An 18,704-nucleotide genomic window follows, 5' to 3' on the forward strand; every position below is an offset into this window, starting at 1 on the left:
GCTTAGTTCATGTGCAAGCCCAGCACGGATCCAGATACCAAACTGAGGGTGTCAGTTCATCCCCGGTGCCACACACACGCTGCACCTTCTTCCATCACCTCCTCCCGATGAGCTGTTTTCCAGCCCCTTCCACCTCAGCCCAGCTCAGACACCTGCACTCTGGCTCAGGGCTGACTGGGGCTGGTGACCCTTGGGGCAGCAGCAGGAACCGCTCTGACCCTGGTTGTGGGGCTGTCCCTGGGCTGAGCCCTCGGGCCAAGGGATGGTGAACTGGGCCATGGTGGGGCCCAAGGGTGCTGAGGTCAACAGGTTCCCCCCACCTGTCCATGCTGAGAAACACCTGCTCCTGCAGCACCCCTGGTCCTGGTCCTGAATGTGGTCCATCCTCATCCAGAATTACATATTTGTTTGTTTGTTTGTTTTGTTTCTAAAAACAAAGATAATTCAGGTATAGGGAGAGTCTGTTTAGAAGTTTTATTAATTTGGGGACAGAGGCCAGTTGTCAGCTTGGGCCCTCGGAGGTTGAGGCTTTTTCTACCCCGTGCCCTTGGCCTGGTGCTCACAGCTGGGAAGGGACTTTCCAAAATCCTTCTGGAATGACCTGGATGTGGCCACCCCTGGCACAGCCTCAGGGTCTGCTGCCAACCTGCCCTCAAATCATCTCTTCCCATTGCCCAGGAGTCACTGAGAGTGTTGCCGTTCTCCTTCGGGCAGTGCGGTGCTCACCAAGCACAGCCAGAGCTGTTCCTGTGCCAGGAGAAGTCTTCACACAGAGCCTTGGCCAATGGTGACAGTTCCCACCAGCCGTCCAGCTCTGGAAGGTCCAGATGCCACAGAGGGGACACTGACTGGTTGTCACTTCTCTTGCAGGAACAGGATTGAACAGCAGAAGGGAGGAAGGACAAGAGGGTCCGTGAGATCAGAAAGCACATCAGACAGCTGGTACAGTCATGATGGCAGCAGAGGGAGAAGAGAAAGATTTGCAATGACCTGGCTGGGACAATGCTTCTGACCTGACACCTGCCACACAAACACAGAGACACATACATCACCACGTAATGCCGTAAGCAGAAGAGAGAACACATGAAGCACCATGGATCAGCTAGGAACCATCCACATGATATGTGGGAAGGATGACATACCTGGTGACAAGAACATCATCTGCCAAAGGATGCAACAGGAGAGCACTCAAAAATGATAGATTAGATAATCTGGAGCAGCAGCTGACCTAACAATATTAAAACTAAATACAAATTCTGGATGGTTGCCTATGGACATAGCATGACATATGTAGAAGACAATTGAACAGGGAGAATGAATATATTGGTATAATATGTGTGAAATGTCAATGACACACAGAACATACCCTCCCGGTAAAAACTAAACCTACGCTATTTTTTTAAAAAATGGAGTACATGTATTATAAACATTCAGGCAGGGAAAAGTTAGGGTTACCCTTCCCCTTAAAAATGTTTTTATTTCATGCGGTTATTTGATGGCATCAGTGTGGAAAGGTTTTCTTTCCTTTTAGTCTCTCTAGAGACAGACAGAGGCCTTGGTGAGTCCTGGAGGAGGTGGGAAAGGTGCCTGGGAGGGAGGAGAGCACGGGGAGATGGGGACAGAGCTGGAGACAGAGCAAAGACCCGGTGTAGGCAGTGAGGACACTCCTGCTGTGCAGGTACTGCTGAGGCCACAGCCCCAGAGCAGTGACAGACATGAACGCGCCACTGTCTTGTGCTGGTCCTCGGTGGAGCAGAAATCCCCCTGCAGCCTCTGGAGCTCCACGCAGGAGCAGTGTCGACACCACGATGGTCCTTTCTCCACACCATGTTCCACCCCAGGGATGTCAGGCTCAGGTCTCAAATGATCCAATACGTCCTCACCAACCACCGCTCCCCTGCCCACTCGTTGATGTCACACACAGACAGTTGCCCTCAGTCTATGGGTCGCCCTGTGAAACGTCTGTGAAATGTCACAACTCCTTTTTGAGCTCATGGAGTCCGTGGCTTTGGGCTCCGTCTGTTCCGTGGCCACTCCGGACAGCACAGGTGTCCGTTCCGTAGGGTCACGGGCACCAAACCCAGCTCGGGTGGGAACCAAGAGGGTCCCCTCGTGTTCAGGGCCCAAAGAGCCATCTGTAGCATCTGCCCGTCCTTTTGAATGCCCAGACCCTCCTTCTTGGGGCTCAAATCCTCATGTTTAGGGTCCGAACATGAGTTTGTAGGTCAGTGTTCTGACTGCCCATAGGGCCCCGCCAGCCTGTGTTCACAGGATAAAACTCTCCCCTTCTTCTTCACTTCATTTTTATACCTCATTTCTCTGAGATGCAGGGCTGGAGCTTGCCCCAGAGGAAGTTTTCCAGGGCACTGAGGCTGTTTGCAGTGCCCGTGTACGTCACCCATCACCATGTTCTCTTGCCCTGGGAACACAGCTCTCCCATGGGGCTGGCAGCAGGAAGGCTCCAGGGTGCCAGGCATTGATATATGTGAGTCTGGGCTGCCCCAGTTCTCTCAGGGCCACCCCATGGGTGGAGGAGCTCCCAGGAGGGAACCAGGCAACGATGAAGTGGGAGAGGATGTTGGTCACAGCCACCTCCTCCCCTCTTCTGCTCTAGGGTCAGATTCTGCTGCTTGCAGCAGTGCTGAGCTGCAGCAACTCCCCACAGGGAGTCACTGCGCCTGCGAGCCCGCAGCAGAGGAGCCTTTGGGGAAGAACCAGAGGGCTGTGGAGACCCACCAGCAGAGGGCAGAGGGCAGTTTGGGCTCCTGGTCCTGACAAGTGTCAAACTCTTCTCCCTGCCTGGCTCCTGTGTGAGAGATTTCTCTACCCATGGGCACTGGGGCAGGTGAAAGCCCCAGGCAAAGGGAGAGGGATTTGGAGAGAAAAAGGTGATAGGACAATCTGCAACAAGAAAAGTGATAATCACAGACATTTCTAATCAGGCCATTTTTATGATCTGTAATATTTCTGCCATTAATTTAAGTGTATAGTATCATGAATAGTTCTTCAGTTAGAGAAATTAACCTGGTTACAAGGCTTTTCCATTTTCTGGCATACATGAAATATAAGAAAGGGTGAGATCCTCAGGCTTCTGTGCCTAAATTGCCTTTCTACTAGGAATTACATGATGGAGATTTTTGGCTCAGCTCCGAGCAGGATGGGACACAAAATGTTCTCTGCCATGGAAATGTGACCACATGAGCATCCTCCCACATGAGCCCTTCTCCAGGCCGGGGGCTGGACCATGGCTTTGGGCTGCAGCCCACTTCTCCTGGGGATCCTTTCTCCAACCTCCTGGCCCTCCAACAGCACTAAGGGAAAGGTGTCCCCATCCTGCCTGCTGCCATCCCTCTCGTACCTGCACACAAGCACTGCCCTGACACAAACCCATGCTGACACCCTGGCGAGGCAGCAGGAGGGCAGGGGCGGGGGCTGCAAGCAGCAGGAGGAGGGGGTCCCAGGGCTGCCGTGGAGCCTTACAGCCCTTGCTCAGGAAGAACACAGCTCTGTGGCTGTGACAAGAGTGCCTGGGGTCGTTGATGGCCCAAGGCAGCAGGAGCAGCCCATGGAGACTGGGGCCCTGGCAGAGCCAGAGAAGAGGGAATCCCAGCCCTGTGTGTCCCAGAAAGTGGCTCTGCACCCTGTGCTGGGGCACTGAGGAGCAGAGCTGCCTCCTGACCACTGTGGGAGGTGATCTGTGGGTGTGATCCCCTCTGGGACCATCTGGAGTTTAAAGGGCACAGTGATGACCTTAGGGCTCACATCTGCAGGGTCACAGGCCAGGACTTACCCTGGCACGGCAGCTCTGTCATGGCCTCTGCACTGTGGGACCAGCGTGGCCCAGGCAGGGCCTGTGGGAAAGAGCAGCTGGGAAATCTCGCGGTGAAGAAATGGGCACTGGGGAGCATCATGGGACCTATTAGAGAGCCATTTTGACTAGAAAATGCCTGTGGCAAGCAGGATGGAAACGTGTCTGTCAGCAGGATTATTCCACAGGGACCATGGGCTCTGGCAGCCCCACAGCCTGACCTCAAGCCTGCCATCCCTGAGACAATCCCCTTCCCTACCACCATGTCTTTGTTCTCTGCTCCTCCTAATCAAACTCAGGAAGATTTCCTGACACCTGAGCAGACACAAACCAGCTTCGGGTCAAAGCCCCCCAAGACTTTTAATGAGAACAAATATGATGCAGAGTGTAAAAATGGGAAAAAATTAGAGGAAACTCTGGGCTGTTTCCGCTGCTCATGGGTAAAGAGAGACAGTTCCCTGGTGCTCACAGCTGTCCCAGCTGCACAGCAGGGATGGGCTTTCCTGGCCGGGGGCTCAGGGACTGGGGTGCACCCAGCTCCAGTGTCACAGCCTTTGTGTGCTGCAGATGTGCCAGAGAGACCTCTTCAGCATCATCATAGCCCATGCTCCCTGGGGACAGGGACGAGGTGTCTCCTTCAGCTCCAGGGACCCTGGCACTTCTCTGGGAGCACAGGCTGCCCCCTGCAAGCAGCAAGACAGGACATTGCAGTTCACCCCATGGGGTCTGTGCATCACTTTCCACCCTGCTGCTCACCACATTCAGCTCCTTCCCCCACGCTCCAGTCCCTCCACGGGAAACTCCTGGGGCAGGTTCCCCCTTCCCAGGAGGTTTAGGTCTCCGTACATCAGCACCTAGGGTGGCAGCAGGGATGGCACCCCAGGAACCAGCAGTGCTGAATTTCTCTCTCACCTCTGGGTGCATCCCTGGGTCCTGCTCCCTCCTCTGGCACCGTGGGCATTTCCCAAGCTCCCTGTCCAGAGGCAATGTCCTTTCCAGGGTAAGAAACCTCCCTGGCATCATCATAGCCCTCTGCTGGGTCATCACCATGCAGAACAAGAACATCTGAAAAGAGAGGGAAGCTGGTGACAGTGAGAAGATACATCCTGCAGAGCAGAGCATGGGAGGCACTGGTGTTGGCAGTAGCACAAGAGACCCTCAGGTCCTCCCCATCTCTGACGGTGACACTCAGTGACACCTCTGTCCATCACTTGTCTGCAGGCAGATCAGCCCCTTCCTGCTTCATTACCTGGTGCTGATTCCAGACCATCCTCCTCCTCATGGTACCCAGGGTAGGGCTGCAGCCGGGTCAGGGACTGCTCTGAAGAGGAGCCTGGAGAGATGCGCAGCAGGTGTTATGGAGTGAGCCCACTGACCTGGTTCATGGCCAGTGCTGCTGGGGAAGGGGGACCCACAGAGCTGGGTCTGCATGGGGAGGAGGGCTGGGAATTCACCCTGCTCCCCTGGGGCAAGCTCTGTCTCAAAGGTGCTCCCAGAGCTGCCCCAGGACAGCTCTTCCCTCCCTTGTCAAGTGGGGTGCAGGGGCGGGAAGAGAGGGGCTGTCCAGCTGCGATGGGCAAAGCTGGTTGGGAGGAAGATCCTCTCCTGGTCCCAGGACTGGGGTGCTCTCCACACGGACCACACAGCCCCAGCACTGCAGGGACCACGGGCTGGGGGCTTCAGGGGATCAGCTCTGGGGTGGGGTCAGGGGAAAGGGTCCTGCAGATGTGCCCATATGCACCTGAGCGACCAAACCTCTCCTGCTTCTCCCACGCTGGGCAGTAACTGATCTCCTCGTACACTGCCTCGGGGAAGAGCTCCTGGGCTGTCCTGGAGCCTAGGGACAGAGGCAGAGCTGGCACAGGGACAGGCAGAGGGGCGATGGGACCCCACTGTGCTCCCCAAACCTTGGCCCAACCCAGGACTGCCTCCAACTGCACAGCCCCACTGTGCTGTCCAGGAACAGCTGCCACATCCCCAGTGAGGGCCACATCACTGTGGAGATGATCTGGGGCAGCATCCCCCTCACATCATCCCCTTGGAGACAGTGCTCAAGCCCCTCTGGCCCCTGGGTCATCCCCCCTTGTCTGACCCCAGAGCAGCTCCCATGTTTCCTCTTCACCTGGAGCTGACCCCTGTCTGTCCCATGCATCCATAGCAGGGCCACAGGCTTACCAAGGGCAGGCAGGGCTGAGCAGAGGGTCAGCCTGGGGCCTGACACCATGGAGATGGACCCTGCTGCTTTGTGTTACTCCTGTCTTCTCTTTTGCCCCAGAGCGCGCTCCTGCACTACCCAGAGCACTGCCAGCCTTGGCCCTCTCCCCCAGGATAACATCTCCTCCGGTCCTTCTCTGTCATGTCTCTCCTTGCCCCATCTCTTGCTCCCTCCACCACTGGGCTCTCTCCACCCCTTGCTGCTGGTGCCCTATGGCCAGAGAGTCAATGGGGTGCATGGGACAGGTGGCAGCACACAGTCTCATCCCCTCAAATCTGCTTGTGCCCCTTACTGACCCCCTGCAGCACCCACAGTCCTTCCAGGAGGCATCACTGGGACCTCTGCGGAAGGACCCACCTCTGCGCCCAGCCCTGGCACTGAGCACTTGCCTGGCCAGCAGGGCCAGGAGCAGGCAGAGAAAGGCCCCCAGGATGATGCAGATGATGACGGGCACTGAGACTCTCCCACTATCAGCTGGACAGTCCCAAGTGGGATCTGCATGGGCAAGAACATGAAAGGGGAAGCACCAGCCCTGGAAGAAGTGAAGGCAGCACCAGTCATAGAATCATAGAATCATAGAATCATTTCAGTTGGAAGAGACCCTCGAGATCATTGAGTCCAAACATAACCTGACTCTAGCACTAAACCGTGTCCCTAAGAACACCTAAACACCTTTTAAACACCTCCAGGAATGGTGACTCCATGACTTCCCTGGGCAGCCTGTTCCACTGTTTCACAACCCTCTCTGTGAAGAATTTTTTCCTAATATCCAATGTGAACCTTCCCTGGGGCAACTTGAGGCCATTTCCTCTCGAAATGGCCTGACCCACATTGCACAAGGCAGCAAGGAGGTGAGTGATGGAGAAGCTTCCATCCTGCTGACTGAATTTCACCCCTCCTCAACCCCCACACAACCACCCCAGTGCCTCCTCCTGGGAGTTTCACACTCCAGCAAAGAGCCCCTTCCACCCAACTGTGGGTCAGAGCCTGGCCCTGGGATACCCAGCCCTGGGGGGAGGACAAGTTACCTGCTCGGGGTGGGGATGCTGCTGTCCTGGGTGCAGCTGCAGAGGAAGAGAAGGAGAGCTGGGCTGAGAGGGTGGGAGTGCACATACCAAGGAGCCTCCCCTCCAACACACCTGTGTGTGTCTGTAAGTGTCCCTGACACATCCCAGCCAAATTGCCCCTCCTGTAGTGCTAGAAAGGGACCCAGGACAGGGCCCAGGGCCTCTGCTCTGGGTGACAGGTGGGGTGGCACAGGCAACCCAGGGGATGGCCCTGGAGCTGCAGGGCCCCACGGGCAGTGGCCCAAGGACATCCAGTTCCACCAAGGCTGCTCCCTGCTTGGCACCAGGCTGCTGCACCCCACAGGAACATTCCTGCTCTCGGGAGCTCAGGGGCTGTGCCAGGACCAAGCGGGTGAAAGGCCTTCCCCAGCTCCCTGCCAATACCCCAGCAAGGGGTCCCAGCCCCCCGCTCACCTGAGCAGCGCATGGCAGCATCTTCCTTATGCTGGCAAGTGTGTCCCTCCCCAGGCTGGGCCCAGCACTCCTGCAGAGACGACTCCGTCCCCCGGCACTCCACCCGCTCCAGCCAGATGGGGCCTTGCCCCACCCCAAAAGCAGCCTCACGCAGGGCAGACACCGCGGGCCACAGCCCAGCTGCCTGCACGCCACTTGGGCATCACGCATGTCCCAGGAGTCATCGCACACTGTCCCCCAGGAGCCGTGATGCCAGAGCTCCACTCTGCCCGAGCACCCGTCCTCGCCTCCCATGGCACAGATCTTCTCCCTGTCTGGAGAAGGCAAAGAGCTCCCATGGCACTCAGACAGCAGAGCCCTGCCAGGCAAGAGCACACAGAGGAGCAGCTCCCTACCTGTGCAGCTGGTGGAGTTGGGGCACGGGGCCAAAGGCTTCAGGGTCATTTCTGGGCGTCTCCCTGAAGAAGAAAACACTGTGGTGAAGGGGCTGGCTTGGGGGATTGTGTATAAGAGAGTGAGGCTGAGCTCTACTTGTGTGTGCCATCTTGGTCACAGAGCAGCAGGAGGGTGTCCATGGAGGGGAGGCTCCTCTGAACCCTGTCTGGTCTCTTCTGAGACCTCACCTGCAGATGTTTCTGCCTCACCCTGGCACTGCTGGGTAGCAACTGCTGCTGGACATGTGGGGCTCTGAGAACTGTGGTCACATTTGTGCCACCAGCAGCAGACAGGTCTGACAGAGAGAGGAAAAGCCCGCCAAGCTCTTTCTCTGCATTTGGCCATGCCCAGAGGGGAGCAGAAGTTGGGGTGGCACCAGTGCCCGAGTAGCTCAGAGTTATCATTGCAGGTGATGTGGGTCTCATCTCGCAGATCATCGCATGACTGTGGATCCCAGGGAGTGGATGGACACTGCCAGAAGGAGCTGGTTCCCTCCCCACACTGCACGTAATCCAGCCAGGCAGGGCCAGACACCCTGCCATAGGGGAGGCCTGTTTCCAGGGATCCTCCGTCCCCACGGCCCAGCTCCCTGCACGCCAGCGACACCGTGTCAGGAGTCATCGAGTTGGAGCAAACACTCCCCCACATCCCGTTGTAGAAAACCTGGAGGCGCCCGGAGCAGCCGTCACTGTTCTCCAGCCTCAGGGCCACGAACTCTGGGAGGAAAGAGGCAGCAAGAGGAACAGGCTGGTCTGGGGCTGTGGGAGCCAGAACACCTCTGCACTCCCCAGGCCCCCAGCCAGGCAGGGCAGGGCCAGCAAGTCCCCCTTGCACCCAGGGCAGAGAGAAGTCCCTGATGGACACACCCCCCTGCTCTCCCCGCTCACCCTGGGGGACAGCTGAGCTCCCCAGGGACCCCAGTGAGACTGAGGACACCTGTGCATGTGTGTCTGTAGGCTGGGCTCAGGCAAGGGCTCAGCCAGGGACAGCCTTGGCCATGCCCGGCTTTCCCTGCATCCCGGCCTCCCCAAGAGCCAGAATCCCAGCACAGCTCCCAGCACAGACCTGAGCAGATGACGCCCACGTCCTCTTTGTGCCCACAGTTGTGCTGCCCCCAGGGCCTGGCAGCACAGACCCAGAGAGCAGCTTCAGACCCAGAGCAGTTCACACTGTCCAGCCAGATCTGCCTGGAGCTTTCCCCGAACCAAGCGGAGCCAGCTGCCTCCACCGCCCCTCCGCAGCCCAGCTGGTGGCAAACGACAGCGGCATCAGACAGGTCCCAGCCATCGTCACAGATGGTCCCCCAGCTGCCCTGGTAGTAGATCTCCACTCTCCCTGTGCAGCGCCCGGGCCCATTCACCAGCCGGACCCGCTGGCTCCCTGCAGTGGGAGAAATCCCAGGTGCTGTCAGGGGGTGGCTGCCCCCCCACCCCATCATCTGGGGACCCGTGCAGCGCCGCTCACCCCAGCAAATGACTCCCACGTCCTCCACAACCCCTCCCAACAGGGCTCTCCTGGGCAGGGAGGTGTTGCAGAGGGTCAGGTTGGCCTTGTGCCCTGCGCACCGGACCCCTTGCAGCCCCACGGGGCCCATCCATCGCTCAGGCTTTGGGGGGTTGTAGGCTTTTTCTGCCTCTCCACACCGCAGCTGCCGGCACACCACACTGGCTTCCTGCACATCCCACTGGTCGTCCAGGACTCTGACCCACGTCCCGCGCTGGAAGATCTCCACTCGCATCGGCTCCCTCCGCCCATCAGCCGCAGAGATGCAGAGTCGGCTGGGCCTGGGGAGAGCAGAGGAGCCACAGTCACCAGCGGCACCGGGCAGCATGGCAGCTTCCAGGGAGGAGGGCAAGGGGGGATTGTCCGACCAAACAGAACAAGGTTGAGCCCTGTGCTGACAAGAAGCGAGGGCAAAGCCCAGGCCCTGTCTGCAGCTCACACCCAGGTCTGCTGCTGCTGGGTGATGGGATAAGGCCCTGCAGGGCTCTCTGTGGGGATGAGATATGGCTGTCTGCAGCCACAGGGATGGAGCAGAACACCGCAGAGCTGTCCTGTGCTCATCCTATGGAGCACAGGCCTGGCAGTGGTGCTGGGGCCTGAGGTGCTGCTCTGGGGACAGGTGTCTGCCTCTGTTCAGACCTCAGCTCTCCCAGAGCAGAGCGGTCACTCTGAGCAGGGAAAGCCTCCCAGGGATCCTCCAGGGAGAAATTCAGCCTGGTGCTGCCATGGGACCCCTGCTTTGGGTGGCCATGTCTCCCACAAAGGGAAATGGAGCTAATGCACCGTTTTCCCAGCACTCACCTGAGCAAATGACAGCAGCGTTGTTCCCGTGGGAGCATGGGGAGGCCCCCAGGGTGACCACTGGGCACTGTCCCGGGGGGGCTTCAGTTCCCTCACAGTGGAATGAGTCTCTCCAGACAGGGCCAGTCTCTCTCCCAAAATACTCTCCTCCAGGAATGGACTCAGCAAACCCACAGTGGAGTTGATGACACAGAATGTGGGCATCTGAGAGATCCCAGCGGGAGGCACAGAGGGTCCCCCAGGTCCCCAGCACCTGACCTCCCCCCCCACCTCACATGCTATGCTGCCATTCACCAGCCTGAACCCTGTGTACTCTGGGGACAGAGGAGGAGAGAGGGTGGGTTGGTGTGTTTGTAGCCTCGGTAGCCAGTGGAGAGTCCAAAGGGACAGATGTCTTTCTTCTTGTGCATGGTTTTCATGCTGCAGACAGTACAACAATCCCTCCTGTCCTACACCCACCCAGCCTGGTTCTTGCTCTGTTCCCAGATCCCTGGCACAGCCGCAGTGTTCAACACCCCACCCTGACTCCTTACGTGTGCAGTTGATAGCAGCACTGTTATCTGGGTGCAGGCCTGGTCTCGGGAGTACCCCGTGGAGCAGGAGGACAGGAGGGACTCATTCCCTACACACTGCAGCTCTCCATCCCGCATGGGACCAACCCCTTCTCCCAAGTGACCTCCTCCAGACACAGGCAGGGCCACACCACACTGCAACTCCCTGCAGAGCACCTCAGCAGCTTTGGGGCCAAAGTGGGAATCACAAACAGTTTTCCACTGGTCCCCATCACGGATCTCCACACGTCCTGAGCAGCGGCTCTTTCCTCCTACTAGACGGAAAAATCCTGGAAAAAAAAGCACCAGAAAACCTGGCTGTTCCCAGACTCTCTGGCAGTTACATGCCCACGTCCCACATCACCTCCGAGCAAGCCGTGGCCAAAGTGCCCATTGCACATCCCAGAGGAAGCTGTTGGGGAAGACTTCTCCTCCCCTTGTCTACACCACCAGAGCACCCGAGGTGTGTGTCTGCCACACACTCACAGCCACAGGTGCTGCTCACACAAAGGGCTCCCACACAAGGTCCTCTGTGCTGCCCGGCACAGTCCCCCCAGCACCGCAGCCATGTGAGCAGTTGGGATTCAGGAGAACTGGCCCAGATGATGACAAAGATGCAGCTGCTCAGCCCCTGCAGAGCTTGGGCCAGGCAGGACCATCATCACCTGGGTGCAACCAGAAGCTCATTCTGATCCCAGGCATGTTCCTGGGTGCTGGGAGGTTCCTTTTAGGTGGAAGATGTCCCAGAGCACAGAAATGGAGCAGCTGTTATCATGGCTGGTGCTTTCTACAGTCCTCCCTTGCCTGCTCGAGGGGGATGTTCTCATCCAGGGACACCGTGCTCTGCCCAGGGGTGCACAGGTCCCAGGCCAATGACCAGGCAGAGGGCAGGAGACCCGCATGTCACCTGGGACTCATGCTGCCTCAGAAGGTGACAGCAGCACGGACGAGAGTCAGTAAGTGCTGGCAAAGACCCTGTTTCATGGGTCAGTGTGGGGAGCTGTGGGCAGGCAGGAGGGGTTGGGCAGCTGGTCAGTGCTGCCTGCATGGGGTCCTGTCTCCACTGGGCTGTCACAGCTTTCCCCAGGGACCAGTTACACCAGCAATTACAGTCCCAGCTTAGCAGCATGATTGGCCACACTGGGCCCAGATCCAGCATGTTTCTTTTTGCTGAGAGCACCGACATGTCACTTCTTGCATCCCAGCCCCAAAGTTAGGTATTAGGCTGACCCCTTACCTGAACACGTCACTCCAGCATCAAGAATGTGAACACAGTTGTGTTCACCCCATCCTGCATGTTTACAGTCAGACAGGGCAGATTCGGTGCCACTACAGCTGACGTCATCCATCCAAATGGGGCCAGATCCTGCCCCAAAGTGTCCGTACTGAGGAGCTCCAACAGCAGACCCACAGCCCAACTGCTTACAAACCACTGCTGCATCGTTTATGTCCCAGTAGTTACCACACACAGTCCCCCACTGTCCCTGGTGTTTCACCTCCACTCTCCCAGCCCAGCGCCTGCCACCATCCGCCAGCCTCACCTCCACAGAACCTTCAAACACTGACACAGGACCAGTCAGATCAGCCTCATGCCCCAGCACTGTGGGTGTCAGGGTGGGAGTCCCCTCCCCTCCAGACTGTCCCCAATATATTGCCAGAGGTCCCTTGTATCCCCATGGGCTGTGCAAGGCCGGGGTGACCAGCTGCAGCCCTGCTGGGACATTTGTGACCCCAGAGCTTTCAGCAATTCCTTCTACACTAACAGATCCTTCAAGCTGCCCCTGGCCCAGGCCCACCTAGAGCACCCACTCCTCCCAGGCCAGCACCCTGACAAGAGACCTGTCTCCAGGGATCCCCCAGCACACGCTGCTGCTTCTCCCAGGGCCCTCAGCTCCCCTGGACAACCGTCCACCCTGGTCACCTCCAAGATAATCATCTCGAGCCTTTCTGTATCCCCTGTGGAGAAACATGTTGATCCCAGGGACCCTTCCCAGCCCATGGCCCCGCTTTGTCCTTGGGCATCAGCCCAGCCCTGCCCTTGTCTATGATGCCCAGGAACGTCACGCCTCTGCCAGCCTGTGGGAACAGATGCCCCAGTTCCCTTGTCTCCACAATCACAAACTGTTCCCTCCTCAGGCCGGAACTCACCCCAGGGTTCAACACCCCACCCTGAGGCCTTACGTGTGCAGTTGATAGCAGCACTGTTCATCTGGGTGCAGGCCTGGTCCCGGGAGGACCCCGTGGGGCAGGAGGACAGGAGGGACTCATTCCCCACACACTGCAGCTCTCCATCCCGCATGGGACCAACCCCTTCTCCCAAGTGACCTCCTCCAGACACAGGCAGGGCCACACCACACTGCAACTCCCTGCAGAGCACCTCAGCAGCTTTGGGGCCAAAGTGGGAATCACAAACAGTTTTCCACTGGTCCCCATCATGGATCTCCACACATCCTGAGCAGCGGCTCTTTCCTCCTACTAGACGGAAAAATCCTGGAAAAAAAAGCACCAGAAAACCTGGCTGTTCCCAGACTCTCTGGCAGTTACATGCCCATGTCCCACATCACCTCCGAGCAAGCCGTGGCCAAAGTGCCCATTGCACATCCCAGAGGAAGCTGTTGGGGAAGACTTCTCCTCCCCTTGTCTACACCACCAGAGCACCCGAGGTGTGTGTCTGCCACACACTCACAGCCACAGGTGCTGCTCACACAAAGAGCTCCTGCACAAGGTCCTCTGTGCTGCCCAGCACGGTCCCCCCAGCACCGCAGCCATGTGAGCAGTTGGGATTCAGGAGAACTGGCCCAGATGATGACAAAGATGCAACTGCTCAGCCCCTGCAGAGCTTGAGCCAGGCAGGACCATCATCACCTGGGTGCAACCAGAAGCTCATTCTGATCCCAGGTGTGTTCCTGGGTGCTGGGAGGTTCCTTTTAGGTGGAAGATGTCCCAGAGCACAGAAATGGAGCAGCTGTTATCATGGCTGGCACTTTCCAGAGCCCTCCCCTGCCTGTTCAAGTAGGATGTTCTCATCCAGGGACACCGTGCTCTGCCCAGGGGTGCACAGGTCCCAGGCCAATGGCCAGGCAGGGGGCAGGAGACCCGCATGTCCCCCTGGCCTCACACTGCCTCAGAGGGTGACAGCAGCACAGACGAGAGTCAGTAAGTGCTGGCAAAGACCCTGTTTCATGGGTCAGTGTGGGGAGCTGTGGGCAGGCAGGAGGGGTTAGGCAGCTGGTCAGTGCTGCCTGCATGGGGTCCTGTCCCCACAGGGCCGTCACAGCCCCAGGGATGTCTCAGGACCAGCCTGTGCATGCGGTGATGTAGAAGAAGCAGCCAGAGTCAAGCAGCTGTCAAGCTCCCAAAGCCTCACAGAGCGGTACCACACAGCCGAGCCCTGGGGTTGGGCAGTGAGGAGGCGTGTGCCGCCTGCTCCTCTGTCCAGGGCCCAGCGCTCGTGCTCTCTGAAAAGTCCCTCCAAGGCCATCGATTTACACGTGTCCCTGAGGGGGAACAACCCAGCGTGACCAGCCATCTCATGCTCTTCCTCCAAGGTGTGGAGTGCCGGCATGTCCCCCTGTGGTGTTTCCAGCTCAGGGATCCTGAGCCTTGTTGGCTGGGAACTGGCAGAATGAGTGGGGACCGACAGAGACCTGCAGACACTCCAGGGCAGGATGGAGGATTCACGTGCAGCCCAAGACACCAACTGAGGTGGGGCAGAGACACTGTGGCAGGGTTAGTTCACTCTGGGGTAGGTTCCTTCTGGGCTTTCCCAGGGACTGGGAACACGAGCAATGACAGTCCCAGCTCAGCAGTTGGACCAACATCACGGGCACGTTCTCTGGCTCATGCTTTTTGTTCCCCGAGGGCACAGCCAGGTCCCTTCCCCCATCCCAGCCCCAAAGCTGAAAAACAGGCTGACCCCTTACCTGAACATATCACTCCAGCGTCGAGATCGTGAACACAGTTATGTCTACCCCATCTTGTATGTTTGCAGTCAAACAAGATAGATTCGGTGCCTTTACAGCCGACATCATCCATCCAAATGGGGCCAGATCCTGCCCCAAAGTGTTCGTATTGAGGAGCTCCAACAGCGGACCCACAGCCCAGCTGCTTACAAATCACTGCTGCATCGTTCATGCTCCAGTAGTGACTACACACGGTCCCCCACTGTCCCTGGTGTTTCACCTCCACTCTCCCAGCACAGCGCCTGCCACCATCCGCCAGTCTCACCTCCTCAGTGCCTTCAAACACCAACACAGGATGAGTCAGGAGAGTGCTGAGCCCCAGTGCTGCAGGTCTGGGGGAACCTCCTGCCTGCACTGAATCAGATGTACCAGGGTGGGAGCCCCCTCCCCTCCAGGCTGTCCCCAGAGCAGTGTGAGGGTTCCTTCTGTCCCCACAGCTGCGCAAGGCTGGGGGAGCCTAGGTCCAGCACAGCTGGGTCATTCTCCATTCCACCACACAAGGCACCTCTTCCCACCCCAAAGGCCACTTGCGCCCCACCCATGCCCACCCACACACTGCCCAGCCCTGCACTGGGCACACGCTGCCCCCAGACTAGCAACCCCTGAACAGCCCCGTGTACCCAGGGCTGCAGCTTCCCCTGCAAACCACCTGCCCCAGCACCATCCAAACCCAGCACATCCCCAGGGCTTTCCCTGTTCCCACCGAGACCATCCAGAGGATCCCACATCCCCTCCTCTCCTGGTGTGAGCCCAGCCCCTGCACTGGGACAGGCCCTCCAGGAAGGACGTCTCCCTACTGCAGATGTCCCTGTCCTCTCTGCGGGGCACAAACTACCCTCGTGGGGTCAGGGTTCCCCTGGAACAAGGGGCGCTGAGCAGCACACAAACCCTCTGGGGCACCCCGGAGGTTGGCAGTGCCCTGGGGATCTCTGGGTGCTGCCATCACCAGTGAGGCCACCACTGGCTCCAGAGGCAGAGTGCTGGGAACAAGGGTCCTGAAATGGTACCCCAGGACAGGGTGTCTGTGAATCCAGCGAGGCACATGCTGCCCTGAACACTGGAGCCCTGGAAAAGGAGATACTGTCTCCCATCCAGACAGGTACAGGGAAAGGCATAGGCTCCATGGATCTGAACACCTTCTGCCTCTTGTCTCAGCAGCACCTGCAAAGAAACCCCATTCCCAGACAGATCCCCATGACCACACTGGTACCCGCTGGCCCTGGGTGTTGGGACAAAGGAGTCAGCACTTACCCCTGCACAGCTGTACCCAGAGGAGCAGCCACAGTGTCTGAGGGGACAGGAGTCCCTCTGTGCCCATCCTGACACTCCTGCCCTGATGGCACATCCCTCTGTGCTGCACTCTCTGCCACAGCTCCAGGGACTCGTGGGAACGATGATGGCGGGAGGGCAATATATCTCAGCAGATGTCCCCCAGCTACAGGAGGAGCCAATCAAAGCAGCAGCACCTTTTTAGACATTATCGGGAGCTATCTCCCCTCCAACACAGCCCAGTCCTCCAATGAACTTCTCCAGCGCCATTCATGACCATATATGAGGGACAGCTCCGCTGTAGGTGTCACATCACTGTGCTGGTGGAACGTCACAGGACAGGGCCGGTTGTAGTGGGGCAAACAGTTTTTTCACTTCTTGAGCCCTGTGGTGTGGACCAGGAGCACTGAGAATGTCCTGTGAGAGACACATCCAAGTGCCCAAGGTGAGAGTGTCCAGTAACTGCTGTGCCAAAAGACCCATTGGGCTGGGACTGCACCGGGACTGTGTCAGGAAGGGAAGGAAACAGCCCCTGTGACAGACTCCGCTGTGCTGGGAGCAGCAGCTGGGAAAGGGCCTTAGCCCAGGGCAGAGCCCCATCCCAGGAGTGCTGGCTCACCCATCCCTCCCGGGAGAGCCCACGGAAGTTCCCTCACAGGAGCTGGAGTTGGGACACGTTCCTGTCCTGGCAGCAGACGTGCAGCCCAGAGGCTCAGATATGTCCCTGCCTGTCAGTGTGTCACCGAGGGGCCATTATTCCCCACGGGTGGATCAGAGCTGCAGCCTGCAGGTGCACAAAGACAGTGCCCGCGCTCCCCCCGTGGCACCCGGGCAGGAAGTCTGTGGTTTCCTCCGGGCGCCTTGCCTGGGCACATCCCTGTGGTGCCCCCGAGCCACCCCCACCCCGACGGCTGCAGCCAGGGCTGCAGGGGCTGCTCCTTTGGCCTCGCAGACACGGGGCCGGGCAGCTCCTGTACCTCATGGGGACCCTGTGACAGCACATGGACGGTCTGCACCGAGCTCCATGGCCATGGGGTGTCACCGGTGACGTGAGCACTGCACCCTCCTACTGCCACTGCTATGTGTGCATGGGTTATACTGACAGTGACCTCACATAGCCTACTGCCACCGCTGTGTACTCATGGTTTATACTGACAGTGACCTCACACCTCCTACTGCCACCGCTGTGTGCTCATTGGTTATACTGACAGTGACCTCACAGCTCCCACTGCCACCACTGTGTGCTCACTGGTTATACTGGCAGTGACCTCACACCTCCTACTGTCACCGCTGTGTGCTCATTGGTTATACTGACAGTGACCTCACACCCTCTACTGCCACCGCTGTGTGCTCATTGGTTATACTGGCAGTGACCTCACACCTCCTACTGTCACCGCTGTGTACTCATTGGTTACCCTGACAGTGACCTCACACCTCCTACTGTCACCGCTGTGTACTCATTGGTTACCCTGACAGTGACCTCACACCTCTACTGCCACCGCTGTGTGCTCATTGGTTACACAGTCACGCGTGTGTGTGCACTCTATGGATTTCTGCTGACAATGGTTCCAAAAAGCTGAATTTGGGTGGGGTATAAATATAGTTTTGTGACATCAGGAGCACCCACACAAGCCATGTGTCTGTTCCGGGCCCATCTACTACTCAGCCACTGGTGATGTCATAGTATCTATGTCTGATATGGGCCTGCTCCTGGCCTGTTTGCTATTCAGACACCAATGACTGCAAAACCACCTACATGAACTATGGGCCTGCTCCTGCCCTATCAGCTGCTCAGGCAGCAGTGACATTCCAAGCACCTACACATGCCATGGGCCTACTCCAGGCCTGTGAGCTACTCAGGGGTGACTGACTCAGACACCTGGTGACCTCACCAGCACCTGTAAGGATGTGCACCTGGTCCTGGCCTATCAGCCATTCAGCCAGGAGTGACATTACAAGGACATCCCAAGCCATGTTTCTCCCTCTTGCCTCCAGCTCCTCAGGCACCAGTGACCTGACCACGTCACATCCACCCACCTGCTGTCTGCTCACCTGCAAGACACAAAGGCACAAGTGACCTCACAAGCTGTGACACAAACTGTGTGCCTGCACTGGGCCTGTCAGCTGCTCGGGTGTCAGTGACCTGCAACCACTTATACAATCCTTGAGTCAGCTCCCGGCCTGTGATCTACTGAGACACCAGCGACCTCACCAGCACAACCTATTTGCTCTGTGCACATGTTGGGGGTGACCCCATCTGGCAGTGCCCACCCAATCACTTGCTCAATCCCCAGCAGCGGGATGGGGGAGGGAACTGGAAGAGCAAAAGCAAGAAAGAAAATCTCATGGGTCAAGATAAAGACAACTTAAGTGGAGAAGTAATCACTCACAGCAGGAGATATATATGCTTGGCCTGTCTCTGAGCAAAGGATATTTTGAAGAACACACCTGCCTCCTCAGTTCTATTGCTGACCATGACGTCATACGGTGTGGAATATCCCTTTGATGAGTTGGGGTCAGCTCTCCTGGCTTTGTCCCCTCCAGCCTCTTGCCACCTCCAGCCTCCACACTGTTAGGGCAGAGTGAGAAAGAGCAAAGGCCTTGAGGCTGTGCCAGTGCTGCTCAGCAACTGCTACAACGTCAGTGTGTTGTCAAACCTGTTCTGGGCACCATCAGCAG

At 58.0% G+C, this 18,704-nt stretch overlaps 1 pseudogene; it reads right to left on the reverse strand.

The window, feature by feature from the left end:
• Positions 1–4,273: 4,273 nt before the first annotated feature.
• On the reverse strand, positions 4,274–18,501 carry LOC135995011 (scavenger receptor cysteine-rich type 1 protein M130-like; annotated as a pseudogene).
• Between the last annotated feature and the right edge of the window lie 203 nt (positions 18,502–18,704).

Source organism: Caloenas nicobarica, chromosome 15, assembly GCF_036013445.1.
Source record: "Caloenas nicobarica isolate bCalNic1 chromosome 15, bCalNic1.hap1, whole genome shotgun sequence".
NCBI classification, from domain to species: Eukaryota; Metazoa; Chordata; class Aves; order Columbiformes; family Columbidae; genus Caloenas; species Caloenas nicobarica.